Below are 22,226 nucleotides of genomic sequence, written 5' to 3' on the forward strand. Positions count from 1 at the left end.
CATCGAAAAATATTCACCGGTTTTCAAGATATTAGACTTTTACTTTTGTTTACTTTTTGGGATCTCCGCTGTTCCTAGCGACTTTATTTGAAAGTGCGGCATTTGTTGCGCGCAAAGCAGCATATACCACCGCGTGCTACAAAACGTTTTAGTCAAACATTTAACGGACGATCGAAAGCCTGATGACGTCATCAGATTCCCGTAATGGTTAAGAGATAGGGACCACGCTGGTCCCACCCTGCAAGTAAAGGGAAGAAATTTCTTGAACACCATAAAGCTGCGGGGGTTGCGACCAGGATAAATGGTGGTTTCTGAGCCTGGCCGCAAACTTGGCTATCTCAACTCAAAACTAATGTTAAGGTGGGAGGGTCCCTTTAAAACAAGCGTGCGTCTTGTGATAGCTGACCTGAGGTCTGAGAAACACAATATATCTAATTAATAACCCACTCCAATTCACTACCTATTCACAGCTAGTACATTTGCCCATTGGTGCCCGTGTTATAAACGTAATGGCGCAATGTCTATTCTGCGCCAGAATCGCACAAGTTTTTTTAATTTAGCAGCCGTGCAAAAAAATCATGTTTTTTGTGCAAATCAATGAATATAAATGCATTTAAGTCGACCAAAATGACAACTTAATACCATTTCCATTATTGAAACATGACATAACATCGGTAAACGTCCCCAAATTCTTGCATTTTAGTTATGAATCGTTTGGCCTATCTCTACAACATTAGCGCAGTCAGCTGTTGGAACCGTGACGTCATCACTTAACAGCCCTATAGGCGATGCTGAAAGTGGTTTCATCCTCATTTCTACGGTCTCTGTGCGCTAATATTTAATGGTTTTCATCGTGGTAAGTTGATATACAACGGTGCCGGAATCTCTCAAGTAACAAGTAACGGGTGTGCACTTAGTTTTGGAAAAAGATCGATTATCTCTTTTTTGAACTTGAAGTTATAAATACAAATGCTGGCATAGTGAATACCTAATCATGCAATTGAGGATGAGCATGCCAAAATTCAAATTTATACAATTGACTTGGGGAAACTACCCATGCTGGAAACTGCCAGTCTGCAAGGTATGGCAATTTCGACAAGATCTGGTCGGTGCGGGCTTGTTCAGCTGTTGCGGCGTGGTGCGGATTTCGCTTGGTGTGCGGATTTAGTGGATCACAGTGCAGATTTGGCTTGGCGATGGACTTGACGGACAAGACGATATTGATGAGGCAAATCGAAAAACATTGCTGGAGCTTTTATGTGTAATTCAGTGTCCCCTGGGTTTAAATGAGTGTGCAACTGCTGGTCATTTTTGGGTTCTGTGCGGATCTTTTACCCTTACCCTATTTGGGGTGGATTTTCCGGTTTTGAAGGGTTGGTGCGGATTGTGAACTTGGGCTAGTGCCCTTCGTCGACATGCGAGCGATACTTTGCAGCATGGCTGCGCACAGCTGCAAAGTATGGCTTCAGCTTCAGCAATGTTTTTCAATTTTCCTCATATATCTTGTCTGGTCTGTCATGTCCATCAACAAGCAAATCTGCAATGTGCTACACCAGTGTCCCAAAATTAGGGATATTTTGGCTTGGGTGTTCGAGGGTAAAATTCCTCACTACAAAGAGGACTGAAAGTGGAAAATTGCCAGTCAGAAAGATACAAAGAAGAATGAAAACATGATCACCATTTTCTATGTGAATGTTACAGGACGTGGGAGCTGCGATGATTTAATGGAATTTGAATGTAGGTACAAGCCAGCCAGCAAATGTACATGCGGATGATCTTAGTTGTTAAAGTTGGGAGGGCAACTTGTCCTGGAAAATTAAAGGTGAGAGTGGACCGAGTGGACTATTCAATTTCACAAGGATTTCACTTTCCACCCAAATCTTGGGACACTGGGCTACACTAGATCTGCACCCTACCAGCCAAATCCGCACCACGCCGCATCAGATCAGCACCAGCTGAACAAGCCTGCACCGACAAGCTTTTGTCAAAATTGCAATGCTTTGCAGACTGGGAAACTACTAGGCGCAAATCCAAATATTGATCGACCAATAAACAGTTGAAGTGAGCAGGGCTATGACCAAACTAGGAATAAATAATTTAAATATGAATGCTTATAATTATAAATAGTTATAAAAAATTAGTATTTGTCAATCACCATTCAGCGACCGTTGACCTGACTCAGTCTGAAAAACGTGGCAGCCACGTTTTTCAGACATGCTGAAAGCTGTCATGCTGCACCTCTTAATATTAATTGTATAACAACTTTAAATGACAAATACAGCTTTTCTTTTACAGCAGCAACATGGTAAACCGTTGTTGTGTCAAGACATGCAAGCAACACTTTGATTACAAGCCCCAACATAAGCAGGGTGCAAAATGGAAACTACACAGGTATGTGATCTCGCCACCGTCATTGCAGTATTTGAAATGCAGTATCATGAGGGTTATATTTTACCAGATAAACGCCTTTTGGGCGAAGACCGAACGAGCGAGAGAACTGTAGCTTTTCTTGACAAGGGGTCCTCTGACTTCGGGAATTTTTCAGCTATCGACACAAAATTGGCACACTGCTAGAACTAGACACACTCTACAGTATGTTATGAAAATGAATGAACCGGGGTGCTTGGGACATTCACTTTGCACGTGCAATGAATTCATATCCTATACTGTAGGTAGATTTCCATATCAATTTCACGTGCTTTCAATAATTCTTTAGACGTTTCAGTTCGTTACAGTCTCAAAAGGTCTCGGTTATCTTTCAGTCTACCCCCAAGACCTAACTTATTGTTTTTTCCCTGGCCCGGCATGCTCTCGGCACCATCCCTCCAATTCTGGCCCAAGGCAACGCACGAGCGCTGCCTGCATCTAGTATTGAAAAGACTTCGCTTCGCTTGCTCGCTCGTAACAACCTATGTAGGCTGTCGCCATTTATTGTGGCACAAATGTAAATGCACAGAGAAACCACCTGCTTTATTACCAAGAATTTGAGAAATCAAGCGATTACACCCCAAATCGCTTCCTCCAGCCGGAGGCTGTACCCTCGAAGGTAAGCGCGCTCCGTGGCCGAGAGAATTCCAGCGGTAGTGTTAGACGCGAAAGCAGCTGGTGCGGACGGCCGTATTTTGCTCGAACGCGTAATCGCGTGCCGGTGGGGTGGTTCTATTATTTGTCTGAGTGAGAGGCGGCTTACCCATGGGGCGGTATATGGTGCAGAGCTGGGCGCCACTGACAAAGAGAAGGACGCTTATAATGTGACACAATGTGTTCTAATGTTATAATATCTTTTTTTCGGCATGGGCCAAGTGCATGTGACCTTGGGGTGGTGCGTCAGTCAATAGTATGGAGATGAGTGCCTGTGGGCTGTGACGTTATGACGTTGTGCGTTGTTTTGTAATTGTGCCGTCTTTTGATGGGGCGAAGGCTTGCAAATCCGCCCCATTGGAACAAAAAGACATTATTGGCACGCCCCCCCCCCCCCCCAGCAGGGCACGGGTAAACACTCTGGTAGTTCACCAACCTCTCTCTGCACTGTGATTTCAGAACCTTGGTACGTCACCTGCGACGGCGACGTCACCTGCGAGTTCCGCGGAACCCCTGACGCCGTCACCAGCTGGACCATCCGCGGCACTGGACCATCCAGCGACGGCCGTGACGCCGTCACCAGCTGGACCATCCGTGGCACTGGACCATCCAGCGAAGGCCGTGACGCCGTCACCAGCTGGACCATCCGCGGCACTGGACCATCCAGCGACGGCCGTGACGCTGTCACCAGCTGGACCATCCGCGGCCCTGGACCATCCAGCGACGGCCGTGACGCCGTCACCAGCTGGACCATCCGCGGCCCTGGACCATCCAGCGACGGCCGTGACGCCGTCACCAGCTGGACCATCCGTGGCACTGGACCATCCAGCGACGGCCGTGACGCCGTCACCAGCTGGACCATCCGCGGCACTGGACCATCCAGCGACGGCCGTGACGCCGTCACCAGCTGGACCATCCGCGGCACTGGACCATCCAGCGACGGCCGTGACGCCGTCACCAGCTGGACCATTCGCGGCACTGGACCATCCAGCGACGGCCGTGGCGTCGACTCTGCCAGTGCCGGAGACGACGGCGACGTCACCTGCGAGTTCCGCGGAACCCCTGACGCCGTCACCAGCTGGACCATCCGCGGCCCTGGACCATCCAGCGACGGCCGTGACGCCGTCACCAGCTGGACCATCCGCGGCACTGGACCATCCAGCGACGGCCGTGGCGTCGACTCTGCCAGTGCCGGAGAGGTCGGCGACGTCACCTGCGCCGCTGGTGTCAACACCGCATGGACATCAGCTGCGAGCTGGTAAACGGCGGTGGAGTGGAAGCAGGTGAGAACTGGCAACCTATTTATGACAAACTTTTCTTTTTTGCTTGAGGGGTGATTCTGGTGTCTTTCTGCTAGAATTATTCAAATTGGGCTTTATCTATTATTTTGACCATGGACGTGCCTCGAGCATACTGCAGCAAAATTTTTACATTTATACCCCCCAAAACCCCCCTAAATATTGACCTAGAGCAACCAAATTTGCGCAGGGGCGAGAACTCCAGGGGGCCCACCTACCTACCAAATTTGGTGTTTCTAGGTGCCATAGGAGCCAATCGCGAGGGGGGTCGCATCACCCCCCCCCCCCTGCCAGGCCGTGTTATGAAAAATGTCCTGCCAGGGCGAGGGTTAATGTAGGAGCTATGCACACATAAAGCATGTGTTGTTTACAGCATGGTACTTCGGCTGCAGGCTTGAAATGGAACAGACTTTAGTCTTATCTGCATGTGGTAGCTCGAGCAGAGGTATTACATCTGCTTACGTGTCCCGTAGCAGCATTTTACACCTTGTCCTGCTCTCCCACAGAGCGCGCAAGCCACCAGCCAGCTGACTCAGAGCCCAGGGGGCGTTCGCCACCAACATCCGCACGGCGCAGCTGCAGAGGTGATTTCTGCCATGGAGCAGCATCCGCGGCTCCATGACATCATCCTTCCATCATTCTCCATCATCATTTCCGGAGCTCACCCGACGGCGGAGCTGGCGACGCCCGCGCCCCGCCTGGCCGTCCAGCCTGCGCGCTCCGCCGCGCGCCGCGGGCCCGGCTCGCCGAGACGTCCGGCTTAGGTCGGCGTTTGAGGCGCGGCGGGGGGCAACGTCTCTGTGCCCTGCTCCGGGTCCCCGCCGCCTGCGGTCTCTTCTGCTGCCGCCACTGAGGGGAACGGCTCTTCTTTGAAGACATCATCGGTCGACGGTGATGCTGGCGGGCCGGTGGCGGCGTGCCCCGTCGGCAGCGCGCCTGGGGAGGACGCTGGTGACGACGAATCTTCATCGCCGTCGGCACCGGTCGCGAGCGAGTCGCTGTTTAGTTGGCCTGCTACTGTGCCAAAAAGTGCGACTGTGGCCAGACTGGTATACGATTTGTCAGTGCTTACGCCCCTCTTGCCGTGCCGGCCGTGCTCTTTGCCGTCTATTGGGGATGCGTTAGAGTTATCGTTTTGGGGTTTATACCGGTATCAAGATTGATTTAAAAGATGGATTTCATCACATTTCTCGCGCACGTTCCACACGTCCTTTTGGTGTTTTGTATGATGGTAAAACGTGCTTATACCTTTTCTCTGTTACCAATGGGCCCTATTAGGTACTGCATCTCCTGCATTATTAGGTAGAGATGCAGTACCATTATTAGGTACTGCATTATTAGGTACTGAAGGAGATGCAGTTAGGTAAGTTGCATCTCCTTCGGAGATGCAGTACCTAACAGATGCTTTCAGTGAACTTGTAGAGTCGAGATTTAACGTCAGGTGTTTGGCGTATTTAGATGATTTTCTTTTCATGTCCAAGGACGCTGAATGGTATCGTTGCGTTTCTGACTAGTGTTGGGTTGTGTATTAATTTCAATAAATTAGTTCTGGTTCCGTTGCATGTTTTTACGTTTCTTGGTGTGTCGATTGACTTTGGGCGTGATTCTGCGCGTGTTCAGGATAATGCCTTGTCTTGTCACTATTGCGGGATGGCCGTGGTCCAAGCACAGTCGCTGTGACAGACGGTTCGATGTGTCGACCAATCATGTTGCTTCGTTTTTGGCGCCTTGTGTGTTGTCCGGTCTGTCAAGACTCAGCTGGCTCAGTCTCGACTCTGGCTCTGGCTGGCTCAGTCTCAGTCTCATCAGAGAGCGAAAGGAGCTGCGCGCGCGGCTGCAGCAATTCATCGGCGGCGGCGCTGTGAACGCTGTGTCGGCGGCGCGCGAACAGGAGCTGATCGCGCTAAACGAGGACCGCCAGCAGCTTGTCCATCTGCAGCAGCTGGTGTTGCAGCTGATGGGCGGCCAGCAGCTGGCGGCGGTCGCTACCCCCCCCCCCCCCGCCGGTCCTGTGTGCGGGGACCGCCGCGCCCGGCAGTGATGGAGGGTACTATGGCGGTGTTACATTCCTAACTGTTGTCACATATCAACTGAGAACCGTCCGGCCGGAGGCAGTTAACGCCGGCCGGCACCTACTCACCGTGGCCGTATTTTTTTATATGGAGAGAGGAGAGAGGAGAGAGAGGACATCAGGTTGTCAGAGAAATAAAGTGTATATTTATTATTTGAATCGAGCGAGTCGCGTGTTCCACGAGCGGGACTTGGAGCAAAAAGCTGGCATTGAGATACAACGAACAGAACGTGGCGTCGAGCAGGAACGCCCCCGGCTAGGTACACGGTGCTGCTGGGCGCGCGACCAACAAAACACGAGAATGCATCAACATCAAAGACACACGGTACATCAAAGCCCTCCGCGCCATCGCTGGGTCCGTCGGCACCGCTAGCGCTTCTACAAAACAAGCACGCACATAGAGACGCCATTTCCAAACGCACGCATACACAGAACAAAAACGCACATGCACGTCCATTCGTTTCACTCAGTCACCCATGAACGGCTTGGGTTTCCGGACGGTCACCAGCCGGCGGGGCCGCGCCGCGGCAATAGGCGTGAGTCTCCTCGTTGAGCTTGCTGAGCGCGCTGCCACCGGAGGCGGACGGGGCGCCGCCGGCCGCGCCGTCCTTCGCGTCGCTCACCTCCACCTCGACCCCACTGTCGGAGTCCTCGGCGGCGGCGCGCCGGCGCAGCTGCTCACAGATCTCCTCTGTGACGAAGGTGGCGCACTTGGAGTCGCGCATCAGCGGCGTGAACTCGAGCTCTGGCCGGCCCTGGTGCAGGCGCCTGGCGCAGGTAGTGCTCCGTCAGCGGCCGCGGCTGCACCACGGCAGCGCGCGATGCTCGCACAGCTCGCACTCACGCTCCACGGGAGCCGGCGCCGACTCCGGTCGCCGCCGCTTCACCGGCGTCGAGCTGGCCTGAGACGAGCCCTTTGCCGCACCGCCCGAGCCCGTGTGAGGGATGATTGTGAATTGTGATCTCGTTGTTGATTTTGATGGGCTGTCCGGTGGCGGCCGCCGCCGCAGCTGCCTTCCTACGGCCAAACGACTCCATAATCTTCTTGGCGACGACAGAGTGAGGGCTGTAGACGTCATTCTCGAACTGTTTGTATACATATGCGAATGTGGCCGTACAGACGGTGCACTTGTAGGGAAAGGTGCACCGGGTTCAGCATCACAAGGTGGTCCTTAAAGACGTGGTGCAGGAGCTTCCACTGGTACACCTGGCGCACACAGAGAAAACACGTCACCGGTAAATCCCAGTTTGAAGTGAAGGAAGATGTGCATGAAATCCTAGGACCAGACAACTCGCAGGGGGGAAGTCCACAAATGACGCAACATCACTAGGTACAACCTCGTATCGCACAGCAATGTAAAATCATTAATGGTACCTAATGGTCTCCCTAATAACCAGTGTACGTGTATCTCCAACCCGAGCCGCCTCCCACGATAAGATCAAGACTTGTGTCAAGACATGTGTCCTAAGTATTAAGTAATAAGTTCACCTGTATCAAGTTCACCTAGCACCACTTTTCTGAAAGAAAAGTGGTTCATGTTTTAGTGCCATCTTTCATTATAGAAAGACAATGATGTTGAATGTGTTTTCTGATGAACCACAAAGTGAAAATCAGTGATTTATGGGTGCATTGTATTTAAGAATTCCTTTTGAATTATCATGAGCAGAGTTGAATACCTCCTTTTGCACTCTTTAGAAAATGAAGAGACTCACAAAATTAAAACATGATTAGAAAGAACACATCCTTAGAAATGTTTTGTGTACTAACCATATTTTTTTCACAAAACATTTATAACTTCCACCAAACCACACAATGAGTCAGGTGAGATTATCTTACATTAGGTAAGGTTAGGTAAGGTTAGATTAGGTTGTATTATTTCTGCTTGTAGTGTACCTGACTTTTCAAGGTAGGTACATGATAATTTTAATTGCAATAATCACCTTAAAATATATATTGGCTAGCAACCTAGATAAAGGCTAGGCCACACATGGCAATTAAATAAATATTAACAATTGTTTCATACTTTCACATCGCATCGTAAGAAACATTCAGTTATTTACCTTTGGGGCTCGGGCTGGGCGGTGGGTGAAAAGTTGAGAATTCTTCTTGCCCCTCGACCACCTCCTCTCCTCACCCGTCCTCGTCCTCTCCCTCGCTCACCAGGCATCTTCACCTGGAAGGTAGGCATACAGAAATGGGCCAGTCTGCAAAACGTGGCAGGTCTTGACAATATGTTGTCAGGGCACACACCACAGGTTGTGGCAGGTTTGAGGAATTTTGGGGCAGAAGCAAGGAAATCTGGGGCAGAAGTTGAAAGCTTGTCACAGCATTGATTCATTTCGCTTCTCATACTTATTAAATGATGCACTTCATCATTATATCATTTTCATCATATTCATGAGGGGCCCTCATGAAAGGAATTGGGTTGCCCAGGTCTCGGCATTCCGCTTGGGGCAATGTTTTGACTGTCCCAAACATCTTGTCACGGATTGAGCTCCCTGCCACACTTTGAAGACTGGGAAATTGGTGCTGGAATGGAAACACTATCAGATTCATGACAATTTTTCCAATACCATAGGTATTTGTTATTCAAATAGCACTTGTCTCAACTTAGTCTATCACTATTCATATAAACCTGGAAATAGTCTAGCTTTTAATATCACATGCCAAAATACATGTATATATATACCTATCAGATGAATCAGAATTGGAATATTTTAAGATATAGATAACATAACTCATTAAAACAGGCAATTCCAAAAGCGTAAACACGACATACATAACCAAAGCAAGGATCATTGTATATTTCAATTGTAACATGCGCGCCGTTTATGGCGACAAAACCCGCTTCCATATCTTATGACCTTGAAGTCTAGTGATGTGTCAACATTGTCGCTAGACATTATCCGATTGATAATTTATGATAATCGATAATTTTTTTACGCGATTCACGTGATGATAGCTTGCCAGGTGAATTCTAAAATTTCGTTTTATCCAGGGAAAAAATCATGGGCCGATCTGAGAAAACTTTTTGAAGGTGGCAGTCTTCCTTTAAGTAAACCCTATGGGCTGGTAGGAAATGTACGCCGTGGAGCAGCAGTGCTACCAACTAACTTCGGCGGGGGCCGATTTTTGTCGCAGTTATTTACCAGGGGGGCGACACGGCTATTCGCGCAATGTATTAATTTATGGGCCGCGCGGGGCCTCGCGATGACGCGGCTGGAGGCAACTGCTCAGCGCGCTAGGATACTTCTGGCGGGGCCGGGCGCTGAACGGTGTGCAATGAATGGGTTATGGTCGGGCAGACAGAGATGAGGTATTGAATTTGAATTGACATCAGCAATCGGGTGGGGAAGGAGAACGTTTCTAATCGAGCTTGGGATGGGGAAAGCCGAAAATATCACGATCGGCTCATAGCTCAGACAGGGCCGGGTGCCGTACCATGTGTTGTACATATATTTAGGCGGGCAGACAGAGATGAGTTATTGGATTTAAATTCACCTTACCATCGGTTTCTGGTGGGGTTTGAAGACGTTTTTAGTCAAGCTCGGAGTGGGGCAACCCACTGGCGGATCCAGGGGAAGGCATTTGGGGCAAATGTCTTCCCCCACATTGGCAGCGCCCGAAATCGCTTTTCGAGAATAAAAGAAAACTACACAACTTTTCTGAGGAAATGTTGGTTAATCACGCTGCACAGCAGTGCGCAAGGAATCGAAATCCGAGTTTTTTAAATTAATTCCGAGAAACCTTTTTGGGGTAAGCCCCCGCAGTGTCCAAGACCGCTTCCTGGATCCGCCAGTTGTGAATAAGTCACGGTCGATACCGAGCTTCGGCGGGACCAGGCGCTGTATACAGTTGTTCTTTCAATGAAGAGGTGGACAGACACCTAGCCCCACATCTTACTGCTATAAGTTGTACAGCGTCGCTCGGACGTGTCACAGAGACACACCCGATGCTCCCACGGACATCAGTTGGAGCTACCTAAAATTAAGAGTGAGCGAGCGAGGCGCTGTTTCCCTTACAGATCTGTGTCCACGTGGAACAGCGTTGGCGGGGTCGGCAGCGGATGAAAAACCATGTATTTTAGATGTCTTTTATTTCTTTTGGTGTTAAATGTTTCGCTATTGCGTTGATTTTAGCCTTTTATGTACGTACTGCGTAATGATTCACGTGTTTGTCAGCGAATTTTAATACTTGTATGTACACGACGAGAGGGCTGAAAAGCCATTTAAATGGAGACCTCAATACACTGGATTTTGATTTGGATTTGGATTTGGATACCCGTGCTTCTGTGGGTGAAGCACTAAAGCATCACGGAATCCCACAGGACCTGCGAGTCAACGAGGTAGCCGCTTTGGCCGCCGGGAACTGCAGCTCCCTGGAGTTGCCTGGGACCGATGGCAAAACAATAGCTCCGGCGGTGCCCCTATGGGCCGTAGTAATTAGTGAATTCCCGTAATGTAGAGATCATATCCTCAGTGATCTCCATTACCATTTTATATTCCTAAACAGTATGACAGAACAATTATGCTTGCCTACGTTCAGGCATTACCTGTGATGGTCATACGCCCAGTACAACATGTGTTGTCTGTCAAACAACAATCGACGACGGGATCCCTTCTCATCATCTCTTAAGCCATCGGTTGTCAATTCACCCACCCCGTTTCCCTAAAAATAGACGGTCAGATTCGGCCTGGGTCCTTACGACCCTTCTAGATTCGCCAGAGACGGGATCGGATCGCCGTCATTGCACCCGGTTTAGTGTCTTTAATACTATGACAGCTTCGACCACGGACGTCGGACGGGGTGATCGTTCCACGAATGTACGCACCATCCAGGCCTAGGATGCATCGAGGTTTAAAAGAATGCAGTTTGTAGATCAATCAACACAAAAATGGTGGTATGCAACCACATTAAAATATCTCCCCGGCTCCCGCAACGTTCCAACGCCCCTCCGTTATGCATTCGCCTTGTGTGTGCGCCGAGCCGGCTTGCCTCCAATGACGTCATCGGCCGGCCGGCGGCGTTCAAGGTCAAACGGCTGGTGTCCTTACCTGGAGTTCTATAGCCTTGTTATTTACGAATCTTATATCGAATCTATCTTAGGGTGATCGCCTGGTGGGGCTCTGGTATTAACTGGATAATTCGCCAGCTGACGCCGTATGGTGGCGCTAGTGGAGCAGCACCATATGACGTCAGCAGAAAACACCGTGAGCAGCTATGAAATGGGAGCGAGCAGCACGGAAATATCGGAAGGTGATGGACATGTACTGACTTTGGTCATTCAAGTACCACATACACCATACAAAAATCATATAATATCATCAAGACTGATTCTGGAATCGATTCGTTCGGGTATTTAAAACACACAAAAAAATGTTTGTTACCGAATTCTGAAACAGTATAAGGATATTCTTGTTCCTTACTTTTACCTTGTGGAGTACTTTTACTTGCTTTCTAGTGCGCCCATCACTATCTTGAAATCTGGATTGCAACGCTGTAGGAAAACTTTTTTCGTTTGTCATTTCTTCCACTTTTGAGCAGTGATAATTTATTTGGTTTTATACATTAAATAATGAAGACGGCTCCTAACTTTTTAGGGATCTGCAGTGGCCCAGAGAGCAAAATCAGATATTTTCTAGAAACTTGAGGCCACTATTTTCTTATACGCTAGGTAATATACAAATATTGACATGTAAAGAATGATACGGGTGTATAATACTGCAGAAATATAAATTCAAAGTATTTAAATTTTTAAGAACCTTCTTAAAATCTTCCATAATGACTTCTTTCAATACAAGCTGGAAGCAATTTCAATCAATAAAGCAGCACAAGGCAGTACATTGAGCTACGATGATCCATAACCAATCGGCACCTGCAATTTGATTGATCTCCGAGATGTACCCTGCCTCTGTTCCCTGACTTTCCCTTTTCGTTGTACCGGGTGAAGTGAATATTCTGTGAATATTCTTCTGACAGTCAGTTTTTAGTCCTACATTATGTTGTCAATCAGATTTAATTGGTTCAAAAACCGTCGTAGTCCGTCTCATTCGCAGTCTACATCTCCACATGCGCACCCATACATGCTCAAAATTTTCACTACGTATGTACTATGTGCCCTGCAGCGTATCCTGATGAAAAATGTTTTGTTAAAATCAGAGACACTTCCCAAGGTAGGCCATAGTCCATGGCCATATATTTAAGTCAAAACAGATGAAACAGATAAACACAATTCCAATCATCAAGTCAACCAGCATCGACAATCTGCACATAAGTTCTAAACCTATTGTAAGACTACTTTGTATTCAAACTTGGTATTGCAGAAGGGTGGAAGCTGCATGGAATTATGCGACAATTTCAGCGTGCATCCACGCTCGAAAGAGCAGGGTTAATTGTAACAATGTCAATACCATAACAATAACGTAATTGTAGGTGTTGTGATTCGGTTGTCTCTTGTCTGTGCTGGCCATTGCGCGGGCGGTCCAGCGGCGGAACTCGGCTTCGCCGCCGTGGCGCGCTGGCAGTTGCTTCTTCTTCTTCTTCTGCATCCCATCGCCAACCCGCTCAGGGGGGCGGCGGCGCAGGCGGGTCGAGCGGCGGCTCGGTCCGCCCAACATCCTGTTGTTGTTGTTGTTGTAGTTCCCTCCGTCCCTTAGCGGGACGTAGCCGTCCGGCTCAGGAGCGACCTGTACGCGGTCACTATGGCCGCCATGATGTCGCTGCTTCGGACGTCCTCCTCTCCGGGGTATATGGATCCCAGCAGTCTGAATCTTGTAGTGATTAGAGCCGGGCAGCGCAGCAGGACGTGCCTTGGGGTGTCTGCCTCCTCCCGGCATACTAAGCAGCGGGCCGCAGGGCAGCTGTGGTCCGAACACTGCTCGCACTGCCGGGAGGGCGCCAGCCCGACTCTGTGACGCCACTGGTTGGAGTTGGACCAGTGGCCTGCTCTCAGTTGGTGGATATCCACCGCGGTCGACCGGTCCTCACCCGATACTGGTGGTGGGAGTCGACCGCCCATCAGGTCTCTGTACCACCCGGCCGGCCAGGCCTGGGCAGTACGGGCGCGCGCTGACCTGGCTGCGGCGCGGTGGATGGTGCGTCCACCTCGATGACCCAACCAACGATGACCCACCCAACATCCTCGATGAAGGTGACGACCGTCGTCGCCAGGCCGCCGAGGACGTCGACCAGGCGAGGGTCGACACCCCAGCGGCGGCGGCGGGCCGCCTCATAGGCCGGACAATCGGTCAGTAGGTGCGCCGCGCTGTCGGGCTCCCCGCACGCGGGGCATTCGTCCTCGGCTTCCGGGCCAATCTTGTGGAGCGTGTCACGGGTCAGCGGTGATGGGCCGGTCCTCAGCTGGGACAGCGTCACCGACCCCAGCGCGCCAGGGAGTCGTGGCCAGGCGTGGGGTCCGGGTGCGGGTGGGCAGCGGTTGCCCTCTGTCGCGCAAGCCCCGGACATGGCGCGTGACGGCGGCCCGCGCACCCGACAGGTCGATCGGTGCGCTGTCTTGGTCGCCCGCCATGGCCTCGCCAGCCAGGCGGTCGGCGGTTTCGTTGCCGTCCAGCCCGGCATGGCCTGGCACCCACTGGAGCACCGTCTCGGTGCCGTTCTCGGCGAGGGTGCTCAGCAGCCTCCAGACCTCGGCGGCCAGGGCCATGGTCTGGTTAGCTGGGCCGCGGCCGAGTAGTTGGAGCCCAGACCTTGAGTCGGTGAGGAGGCGGACCGACTTGGTCGATGCCAACTCCCCGTCCTCCAGGCCGGCCACAGCCGCGAACGCCTCGCGCATGGCGGTCAGTTCTGCTCTTAGGCTGGAGCAGACCGCCCCTGCAGGAGCGCGCACGGTCTCTTCTCTGTTGAGGTGGTGGAACTGAATCAGCGCCTGCGTCGCCCTGTTCCGTCCGCCGCGAGCCGAGCCGTCCGACCAGATAGTGACGTCCGGGTGCGGGAGCTCTGCAATGGCTCGCAGGGCAGCTTCCCTGCGGACTGCAGGCGGGTCCGACCGGCGGGTGGCCACGGGCAGGTCCACCCTGAAGGTGATGCCGCCGCGGTGGCCCAGCCATGGCGGGTCGCAGCTGTAGAACGCCGAACCTGTAACACAATAGAATGGCAATTGTAACAAAGACCTGCATGGTCAGCACACATCTGCAGTGACTGTCATCCCAAGTTGGTATGAATTGGCACAAAGTTGGGTCATGGTAGCAGACGTAGCACAAGCTGTTGTGATATGCCATACCATAGGACTTGGTAGTAGGATGTAAATTTTAGGTTTAACCCTCGCCCATGTAGGGGGGGGGGTTGGTGCAACCCCCCCTGAGGTTTTTCGGAAATAGTGCAAAAACGGCGGCGCGCAGCGCCGCAAAATTTTGGGTACCTTATGGGGCAAACCTTGCGCATCTTTTGATAAAAAAAATTTGACCGGGTCATGTCAGGTCACGGAGTTATGACGTCACAAAGGGAACAGCCTCCGGCCGGATTTTCACAAACTGAGTGCCAACGCCCGAGGTTTCCTGCCGGTGGTACGGACATCGGTTGATGGATCGTGATGAAACTTCCCATGCATGTTGGGGCAAGTATTGGCTATCATATGGTATAAGAAACTTGACCGGGTCAGGTCAGGTCACGGAGCTATGACGTCACAAGAGGAACAGCGTCCGGTACTATTTTTGAAAAGCGCCCGAACCACTATTTTGCTAATTCTTGTCACCTCAATGGGAATATGCAGCAATATTAGCTTCTATAGGGAGCAAATGGACCTCCCAAATCCAAAAATACAATCAGATTTCAAAAATTTAAATTTTGATTTTTCGAATTTCTGCCGCCGACTGTGACCTTCCCGACTTCTGGCGCTCCCAACGCGCCATTTTTAGAGCTAGGGAAACGAAATACATACCAAACGATAGAGAATTGATCAAGGAACACGATAGTGAAGGTTTCAAGTCGATATCTCCCACCGTTTTGCCGCAATCGCCGCGGAAAGTTGAAAAAAGTCTATTTTTCCGAAAATTTGACCTTTGACCGGTCAAAAGTAGGTCAAATGTTGACCTAGGACCAAAAAATATACCACCAATCGCGAGATCTCGGCGAGAGCAATCCGTTGGTCTTTTCCGCTAAGCTCTACGACGCTCCGTTTTCAAACGCCAAGGGGGGGGGGTCGCACCAACCCCCCCCCCTGCATGGGCGAAGGTGGCAGATCGCCGTTTACGGGCGAGGGTTAAGGCAGTAGGTTGTAGGTCAGGTTAGGTAAGGTTTGGTTAGAAAGACCCATTCTCGTGCATCGGGCAGCTTGTGCTACATCTACCTTAACGTACCAATACCCAATTTGGATTCCCAAAATTGATGGCAAACAAGCTTTTTGTATAACAAGTGTGGTTACTTGTTCTAATCCCCGCTGCAATGTGAGGGTAACTGCTTTTCTACAATCACAAAATTTGAATTCATATAGGTCAGTAGTGGCGGAACACCTTCAGTTAAGAGGGGGCACTGCCGACTTTTGGTCCCATTCTTTCCATGCAACACCCATAGGGCTAATGTTGAAATGTCAAAATCAAAGGGGGGCACGGTGCCCCGGTGCCCTCCCCGTTCCGCCGCCTATGATATAGGTAGGTGTTTACATGTTCAGAAAATGATACAAAATATGACACAATTATAGCTGCAACTGGATAGTGGATACCAACCTCAACTTAAAGTTTCTGCAGCCTTATTACCTAACAAAACAAATGACTAAATTGCCAAAATAAATCCCTTAGTACAATAGCTTGACTCTAAAATAACAGAAATTTTGCATGCAGACCCTGAAATGGAGGGTTTATGAAAAGTAACAAAAATAAACATTCACTAATATCAATATGTTGTTATAAATGTCATATGTAGCATAAGCGCCAATACTGCCTTCATTTACAATGTTGCTACTGTTTTCCACTCACAAACGCTGCCCTCCGTGGACAGCAGCAGCAGCAGTGAAACGTCACCCGTGGTGTGACATCATCACCCATGACGTAATGGAAATCCAGTTGTTACCAAGGCCCGCCTGGTGGCTGGTAAGAGGTGATCAAAATGGCACCAGAATAATCTGAAGGCATGCTGACCAGGAACGTTCGGTCTGTCTGGTCCAAGATCAGTCCAACGAAGCTGGACATGTTGATGTCTGATGTCCTGGAACGTATGTTAATGGTATTTCTCTCCTTTGAACTTCGTAGTCATGATGAGTGGCTATAAAGTGGTCCCCAATTGGGGTATCCTGAGTTTTGTTCCTAGCGCTTAGGACATGTTCATTGAATCTCAGCCTGATGGGCCGTTTTGTTTCACCAATGTACGTTATGTCTTGTCCCCTGCCCTGACATATGACACACGTTACCATGTACACGACTCCCGAGGTTAAGCACCTCCCCTTTAGTCCTGATTCGCACGCATTACAGACTCGTGTACCCGCCGGACACCCCGGCTGCGAGAAGGCCGAGCGAGTTAGGTGACTCTTTAAAGTGTGTGTGTTTTGCCAAGCCACTCTCAAATTGAGGTCGCACTTTCGAACGATAGAGTTAACTTTGGCGCACAGTCCCTCGTCGACATATGGAAGAGTTAGATACCCGTCTACGTGTTTTGTGCGTCGGGCTTGTTTGGGCTGCTGGTTCTTGTCGGGATGCTGATGTGACTGGGTGGCTTCTCGCTGCAGCCTCCGTATCAGCTGTTTTCTGTAGCCGTTTTCTTCAAACAGCTGCTGGATCTTCTGGCAGGAGCTGTTTGTTTAACTCGCTCGGCCTTCTCGCAGCCGGGGTGTCCGGCGGGTACACGAGTCTGTAATGCGTGCGAATCAGGACTAAAGGGGAGGTGCTTAACCTCGGGAGTCGTGTACATGGTAACGTGTGTCATATGTCAGGGCAGGGGACAAGACATAACGTACATTGGTGAAACAAAACGGCCCATCAGGCTGAGATTCAATGAACATGTCCTAAGCGCTAGGAACAAAACTCCGGATACCCCAATTGGGGACCACTTTATAGCCACTCCTCATGACTACGAAGTTCAAAGGAGAGAAATACCATTAACTGTACAAATTCTGCAGAAGACGGGTGACCACCCACACCGAAAAATATGCGAATCCCTCCTCATTCGAAAGTATAGACCGCTACTGAACCGAAATGTATCATCCTGGTACATAATGTGAGACCGACTGTGTGTGATAGTGTGATTGCGTTTGTGAGAAAGGTATAGAGTGTAGTGAATAGTGATGGTGGGAGAGGTAAAAAATGTGATAAAACGTGTAACTAGGTATATGTAAGATCCTGAATGTTTAGGCCAACACAATGACCGCCTTTACACTAGCTTATCACCTGTTGTATTGTACTCACTATATTCATATTATCTCTGTGTAGGGTCACTAAAGTGTGTCCCACATAATAGTCACGTGTAACCATAGGATGAGGAAAACTGACGAAAATGTTGTTTCTTTGGCATTCTCTTTTTACACTTTTGACTTTGCTTTTGACTATATGTATATGTGATCATGGCCCGTGGCCGAAAATTCATATAAAAAATAAACGAATTGAGATGAAAGTTTCATTATCATTGTAAGGAGGTCATTAAAGTAAAACAAAAAAAACGATATCATCAAATGCCTTACATACAACGAGCCTTAAAGGGATTATCAGGGTTTAAAAATTGAAAGGAATCGGAATGTATTGCCTATCAGTTAAGTCTCCAGACTCTGCCGATTTCAACGATATACATAAAATGCCTATTGATGCTATACTTTGCAAGTTATAGCCGTTTGAAAAACGACAAAAATGTACTTACTCCCGCAAAACAAGTACTTGAGCGGTCAGATTGGCCCATCACTATAATGTAAACAAAGAGCGGCCTTGCGAAATTTTGCGGGATTGAGGATTTCCATAGATAAGGTTGTGCAGGTAGTCACGTGACTAATTTCTGCTTGGTGTTGAAGTTGCGCCCCCCTTGGTTGAGGCCCGTTAGTGAAGATATCAAGAGTTATCGTAGTTTATTGATATATGTAAGTAATATTTACACAAAATGTAGTCTTTTATAATGCAAATAATAATAATAATAACAATTACAAATATCTTTGTTTTTGAATAAACCGAAAAATCAATTTGGCAAAAGCAGGGAAAATGGTAAAATCCTCTTGATATTGTTTACAATTGAGGATGCAGGCTAGCAAATTTTTACTGTTGGCAATAAATGTTAGCATTGCTATAGTTTTTGGTAGTTATTCATATCTATCTATTATTACTTATATAATATTGGTGGCCCGTGAAATAAGAAAACAGGACGGCAACGCCTTTGATTAATTTGATTCAGAATCCTCATTATATGAACATGACTGTCTTGAAAACCAGCTTTAAAAAAAAAAACTGAGCGAAGGAGACGATGTCATACAGGTCCACCGCCCTTATTGCGCTCACTAGGGTTGTCAAGCCTCAAGGGCCAAGTTTTCATCGCCTGCCCGTCGTCAACGATTGCCTCGCCGTCCTTGGTCTCTACCTCCCTTGTCCTTGGTTTTGATTCCTCCTTCCAGCCTCGCCTGGGTCCACCATTCAGTCCAGCCTTGGTTATGGCGTTTCAGTTTCTCTCTGCCTCTTTCTATATCGCTCTGGACTCCCTAGGTTCCATATCACATTCTGATGACCCTTTCTGATTAGACCCAAGTCCGCCTGTTGTCAGGTCTGAGAGAGCATAAAAGAAGCTTACACTCTGAGCCTACCCATACACTGATGTATTGGCGGCCGATCGTATCTCATATTACCCGGACTTCTCCTTTGCGGAATGTGAAATTTCAAAGAACGCAATCATAATTCAGATTGAAACATCTTAGTGTGGCATCACACTGGCTAGGTTATGTTGTGATGTACTCGTATGCGTGTGTTGTGTTCACCGGCCAGTACTTTCGTTGCTAAGCCACAGACGTGCCTAGTTCCGTGCCCTGCGTGCAACATTCTGAATAATTATTCACTGTCGTACGTTGATCGTTTGTACCGTTGTGAATCATTAATTAAAGTTAATAAATACGTGCCGAAGTAATTATTTTTCAATCAGAGCTCTTTTTAAGGACCACATATTTAACACACCAAACAATATGCAACATATGGTAGCCTCCAGCGAAGGAACAGTACGCATTCCAACATACGATACGACGCCCACTGGCCCCTAACCACGGACCTTGAACCGGAACAAGAGCATAGACAAAAAAAAACTGTCCCTCCTCCCCCGAACAAGAACCGCCAAAACTGCGGCATAACCCAGAAACGCCTGCGAACTGAGCTGGTGGCCCTCGGCACTCGGCAGTATGGCACTCAAAAACACAGAGACGCAGTATTTAGGTGCAACAGCGATGCAGCAATACAACAGTAAAACAAAAACAACATACCATCACATAGTACACCCTTCTTCGATGAGCGAAAGGCCCTTCCCGGCCGCATGATGCTAGACACTGATCGAATTCAGTGGTCTCCGTTAGATCACAGCGAGGCGCTACACACTCAGCTGCTCACGTCCCTCTGTCAGTCACAGGTACACTGCACCGCGAGCAAACTGGCGCGCTTTCACAAACTGCCGCCTCGTTCCCACCACTGGCGTCGGAGTCGGCTTCTCCGAGCGCCGCGCGGCGGCCTCCGCCAGAGCTGCCAGATGGTCGCCTCGACGCACCTTGGCCACGTGCCGCAGCCGGATGAAGGTACGCAGCCTGGCGTACAGGGAGATGACCCGCTCGTCCAGCCGCGGCCACCTGAGGCACAGCGTGTCGCTCAGCGTTTTGACGACACCCGGGGCTCTTGACAGCTGGTCGAGTGTGCCGTTCCTCCGAGCCATTCCTTGCCCTCTGTGTATGGCGCAGAAGACAACTTCAAACTCCTTGAAGTTTTCCAGCCACTGCTCGGATGGCACGGTCAGATGTCCACGACTGAGGAGGTATATCCAGCGGGCCCCCGACGGGACGTCCTCTTCAGCCATGTCGCAGGTGCGAGTGCCGAGGGTGGGGTCGACTTTGGCACGCTTAGCAGCCACGAAGCCAGCAGCGTACTGCATCCCGTATTCGCTGATGGCCTGGCTGGTTTCGGTCTCAGCTCCGTTCGGAGGGACGCCGATCTCCTCCAGCAGCTCGACCGGAACAGCGGGCTCCGGCGGTGTGGCCGCGCTGAGCTGGTCGACGGAGGGAGCGATGGTAGTGCTGCTGATGGTGGTGGCATCGTAGCCACTGAATATCGGCACCACAAACTCGTCCTCTGTGCCGCACTGTGGAGGCCGGCCGGCACGCGCAGCGCTGAGGAGGCCCTCTTCAGGCAGGCTGGCTGGTCGGACAGACGTCTGTCGCGCTGCTGCCGGAGACGCGCCGATCAGCAGCAGGCGGAGGCGGTACAACAGCTCGGTTGGAGTCGGATTCAGGTTTGAACCGAACTTGGTCCTGACAGAGCTGAAGAGCGACTCCAGGGCGTCTTGGTTGAGCAGTGCAGTCTGCAGGAACTGGAACCCGTCCACCTTCTCCATCTCTTTGTAGAGCGCCAGGGTGGAGCGGATGGACAGCAGGAAGCCCTGCTGAAATGGAAGAAGCGTCTTCCTGCTGCCAAATCGCGCCGTCAGCAGGAGCTCCTCCAGCTTGCGGAGTGCTGCTAACTGCTCAGTCAGGTGCACGCCCAGGCCGCACCGCAGCGGCTTGTCAGCGTACCGCCGCCGGGAATTGAGGACATCAAAGCCGCTGTCGATGATGTTGATGACCTCCGCTGCCTTTTCTTGCCCTTCGAAGACCTCCGGGATGGATTTGGCGACGGTCTCGCTGAGAAGTTGGGCGGCGAGATAGACTCGCTGGCGGTCTCCTTTCGCTGCCTGAAAGACAGCATTCGATTAGAAACTATATTGAAAGTGCGTACGAAAAACCAAGGCGTCATAACTCGCTAGGTGTGCAAGCAAAACTCATTCTTTTGAAGATGTGAAAAGATAAGGAGGCGTATTGATACCAATAAAGTGAACCTTATCATTGATAAAAAATCAGGGCACACGGAACTGTTAATAAGAAATGTGATTACAATACATCCTTTAGGCAGGCATCGGTAGGATTGTGATTGCAGGATTGCAAAATCCTGATTGCATTCCTTTTTGGTGGATTGCACCTGGATTTGAAATCCATTCCAAAAAACAGGATTTGATTGCGGATTGGATTGCATCATACTTCCAATGTTTGCAATCCAAATTTGCAATCCTTTTGCAATCCTTGAGGGCGAGTTTTAAAAATATAAAACACTGGTTGGGTAGAGGTTTAAATGTGGGGGTGTTTGAGGCAAAAAATATTTCCCATAAAATACCTGTGCCTTAGATAGGAATTACTCGCAAGACTAGGTACTAGAAATGGGTGATTTGGGGATGGAGGCACGGCCCTATGCCCCCCTCCCTCCCCCAGATCCACTTGTGCACATAATAATACAACAGGATTGCAAAAAAGGATTGCGGATTTGATCACAATGCAAGTGAAAAAAGGGGATTGCGGGTAGGAATGCAATCCACTTCGGCACTAGGAATGTGGATTGGGAATGCAATCCTTTCAAAAAGGATTTTACCGATGCCTGCCTTTAGGTACTGTAATGATAAACGAAAACAGGCAACCTAACAGTTTCAACTAATAATGTTCGGGCAAATAACAAAGCAATAAGAAACAACGACTAAGAGACAAATCAGATACCACCCCCCCCCCTTTACTCCGGCCTCAGAAAGATTATAGATGCACCAGGCCTTGGTGCTGGTGATTCAGGGCAAAGCAGGATAACTTACC

At 49.7% G+C, this 22,226-nt stretch overlaps 1 protein-coding gene and 1 long non-coding RNA gene across 3 annotated transcripts in view; one reads left to right on the forward strand and one right to left on the reverse strand.

Annotated features, from left to right (window-relative positions):
* Window positions 1-22,226, reverse strand: part of LOC122363370 (gamma-secretase subunit Aph-1-like) — a 71,221-nt gene that overhangs the window by 29,012 nt on the left and 19,983 nt on the right. The window lies entirely within an intron of this gene.
* Window positions 760-6,609, forward strand: LOC122363371. Its single transcript, XR_006253345.1, has 4 exons — window positions 760-856; window positions 2,296-2,391; window positions 3,541-4,364; window positions 4,886-6,609. It is a non-coding gene; the product is annotated as an uncharacterized LOC122363371 (long non-coding RNA).

This window comes from Amphibalanus amphitrite, unplaced genomic scaffold, assembly GCF_019059575.1.
Source record: "Amphibalanus amphitrite isolate SeventyFive unplaced genomic scaffold, NRLGWU_Aamphi_draft 000618F_arrow, whole genome shotgun sequence".
Taxonomy (NCBI): domain Eukaryota; kingdom Metazoa; phylum Arthropoda; class Thecostraca; order Balanomorpha; family Balanidae; genus Amphibalanus; species Amphibalanus amphitrite.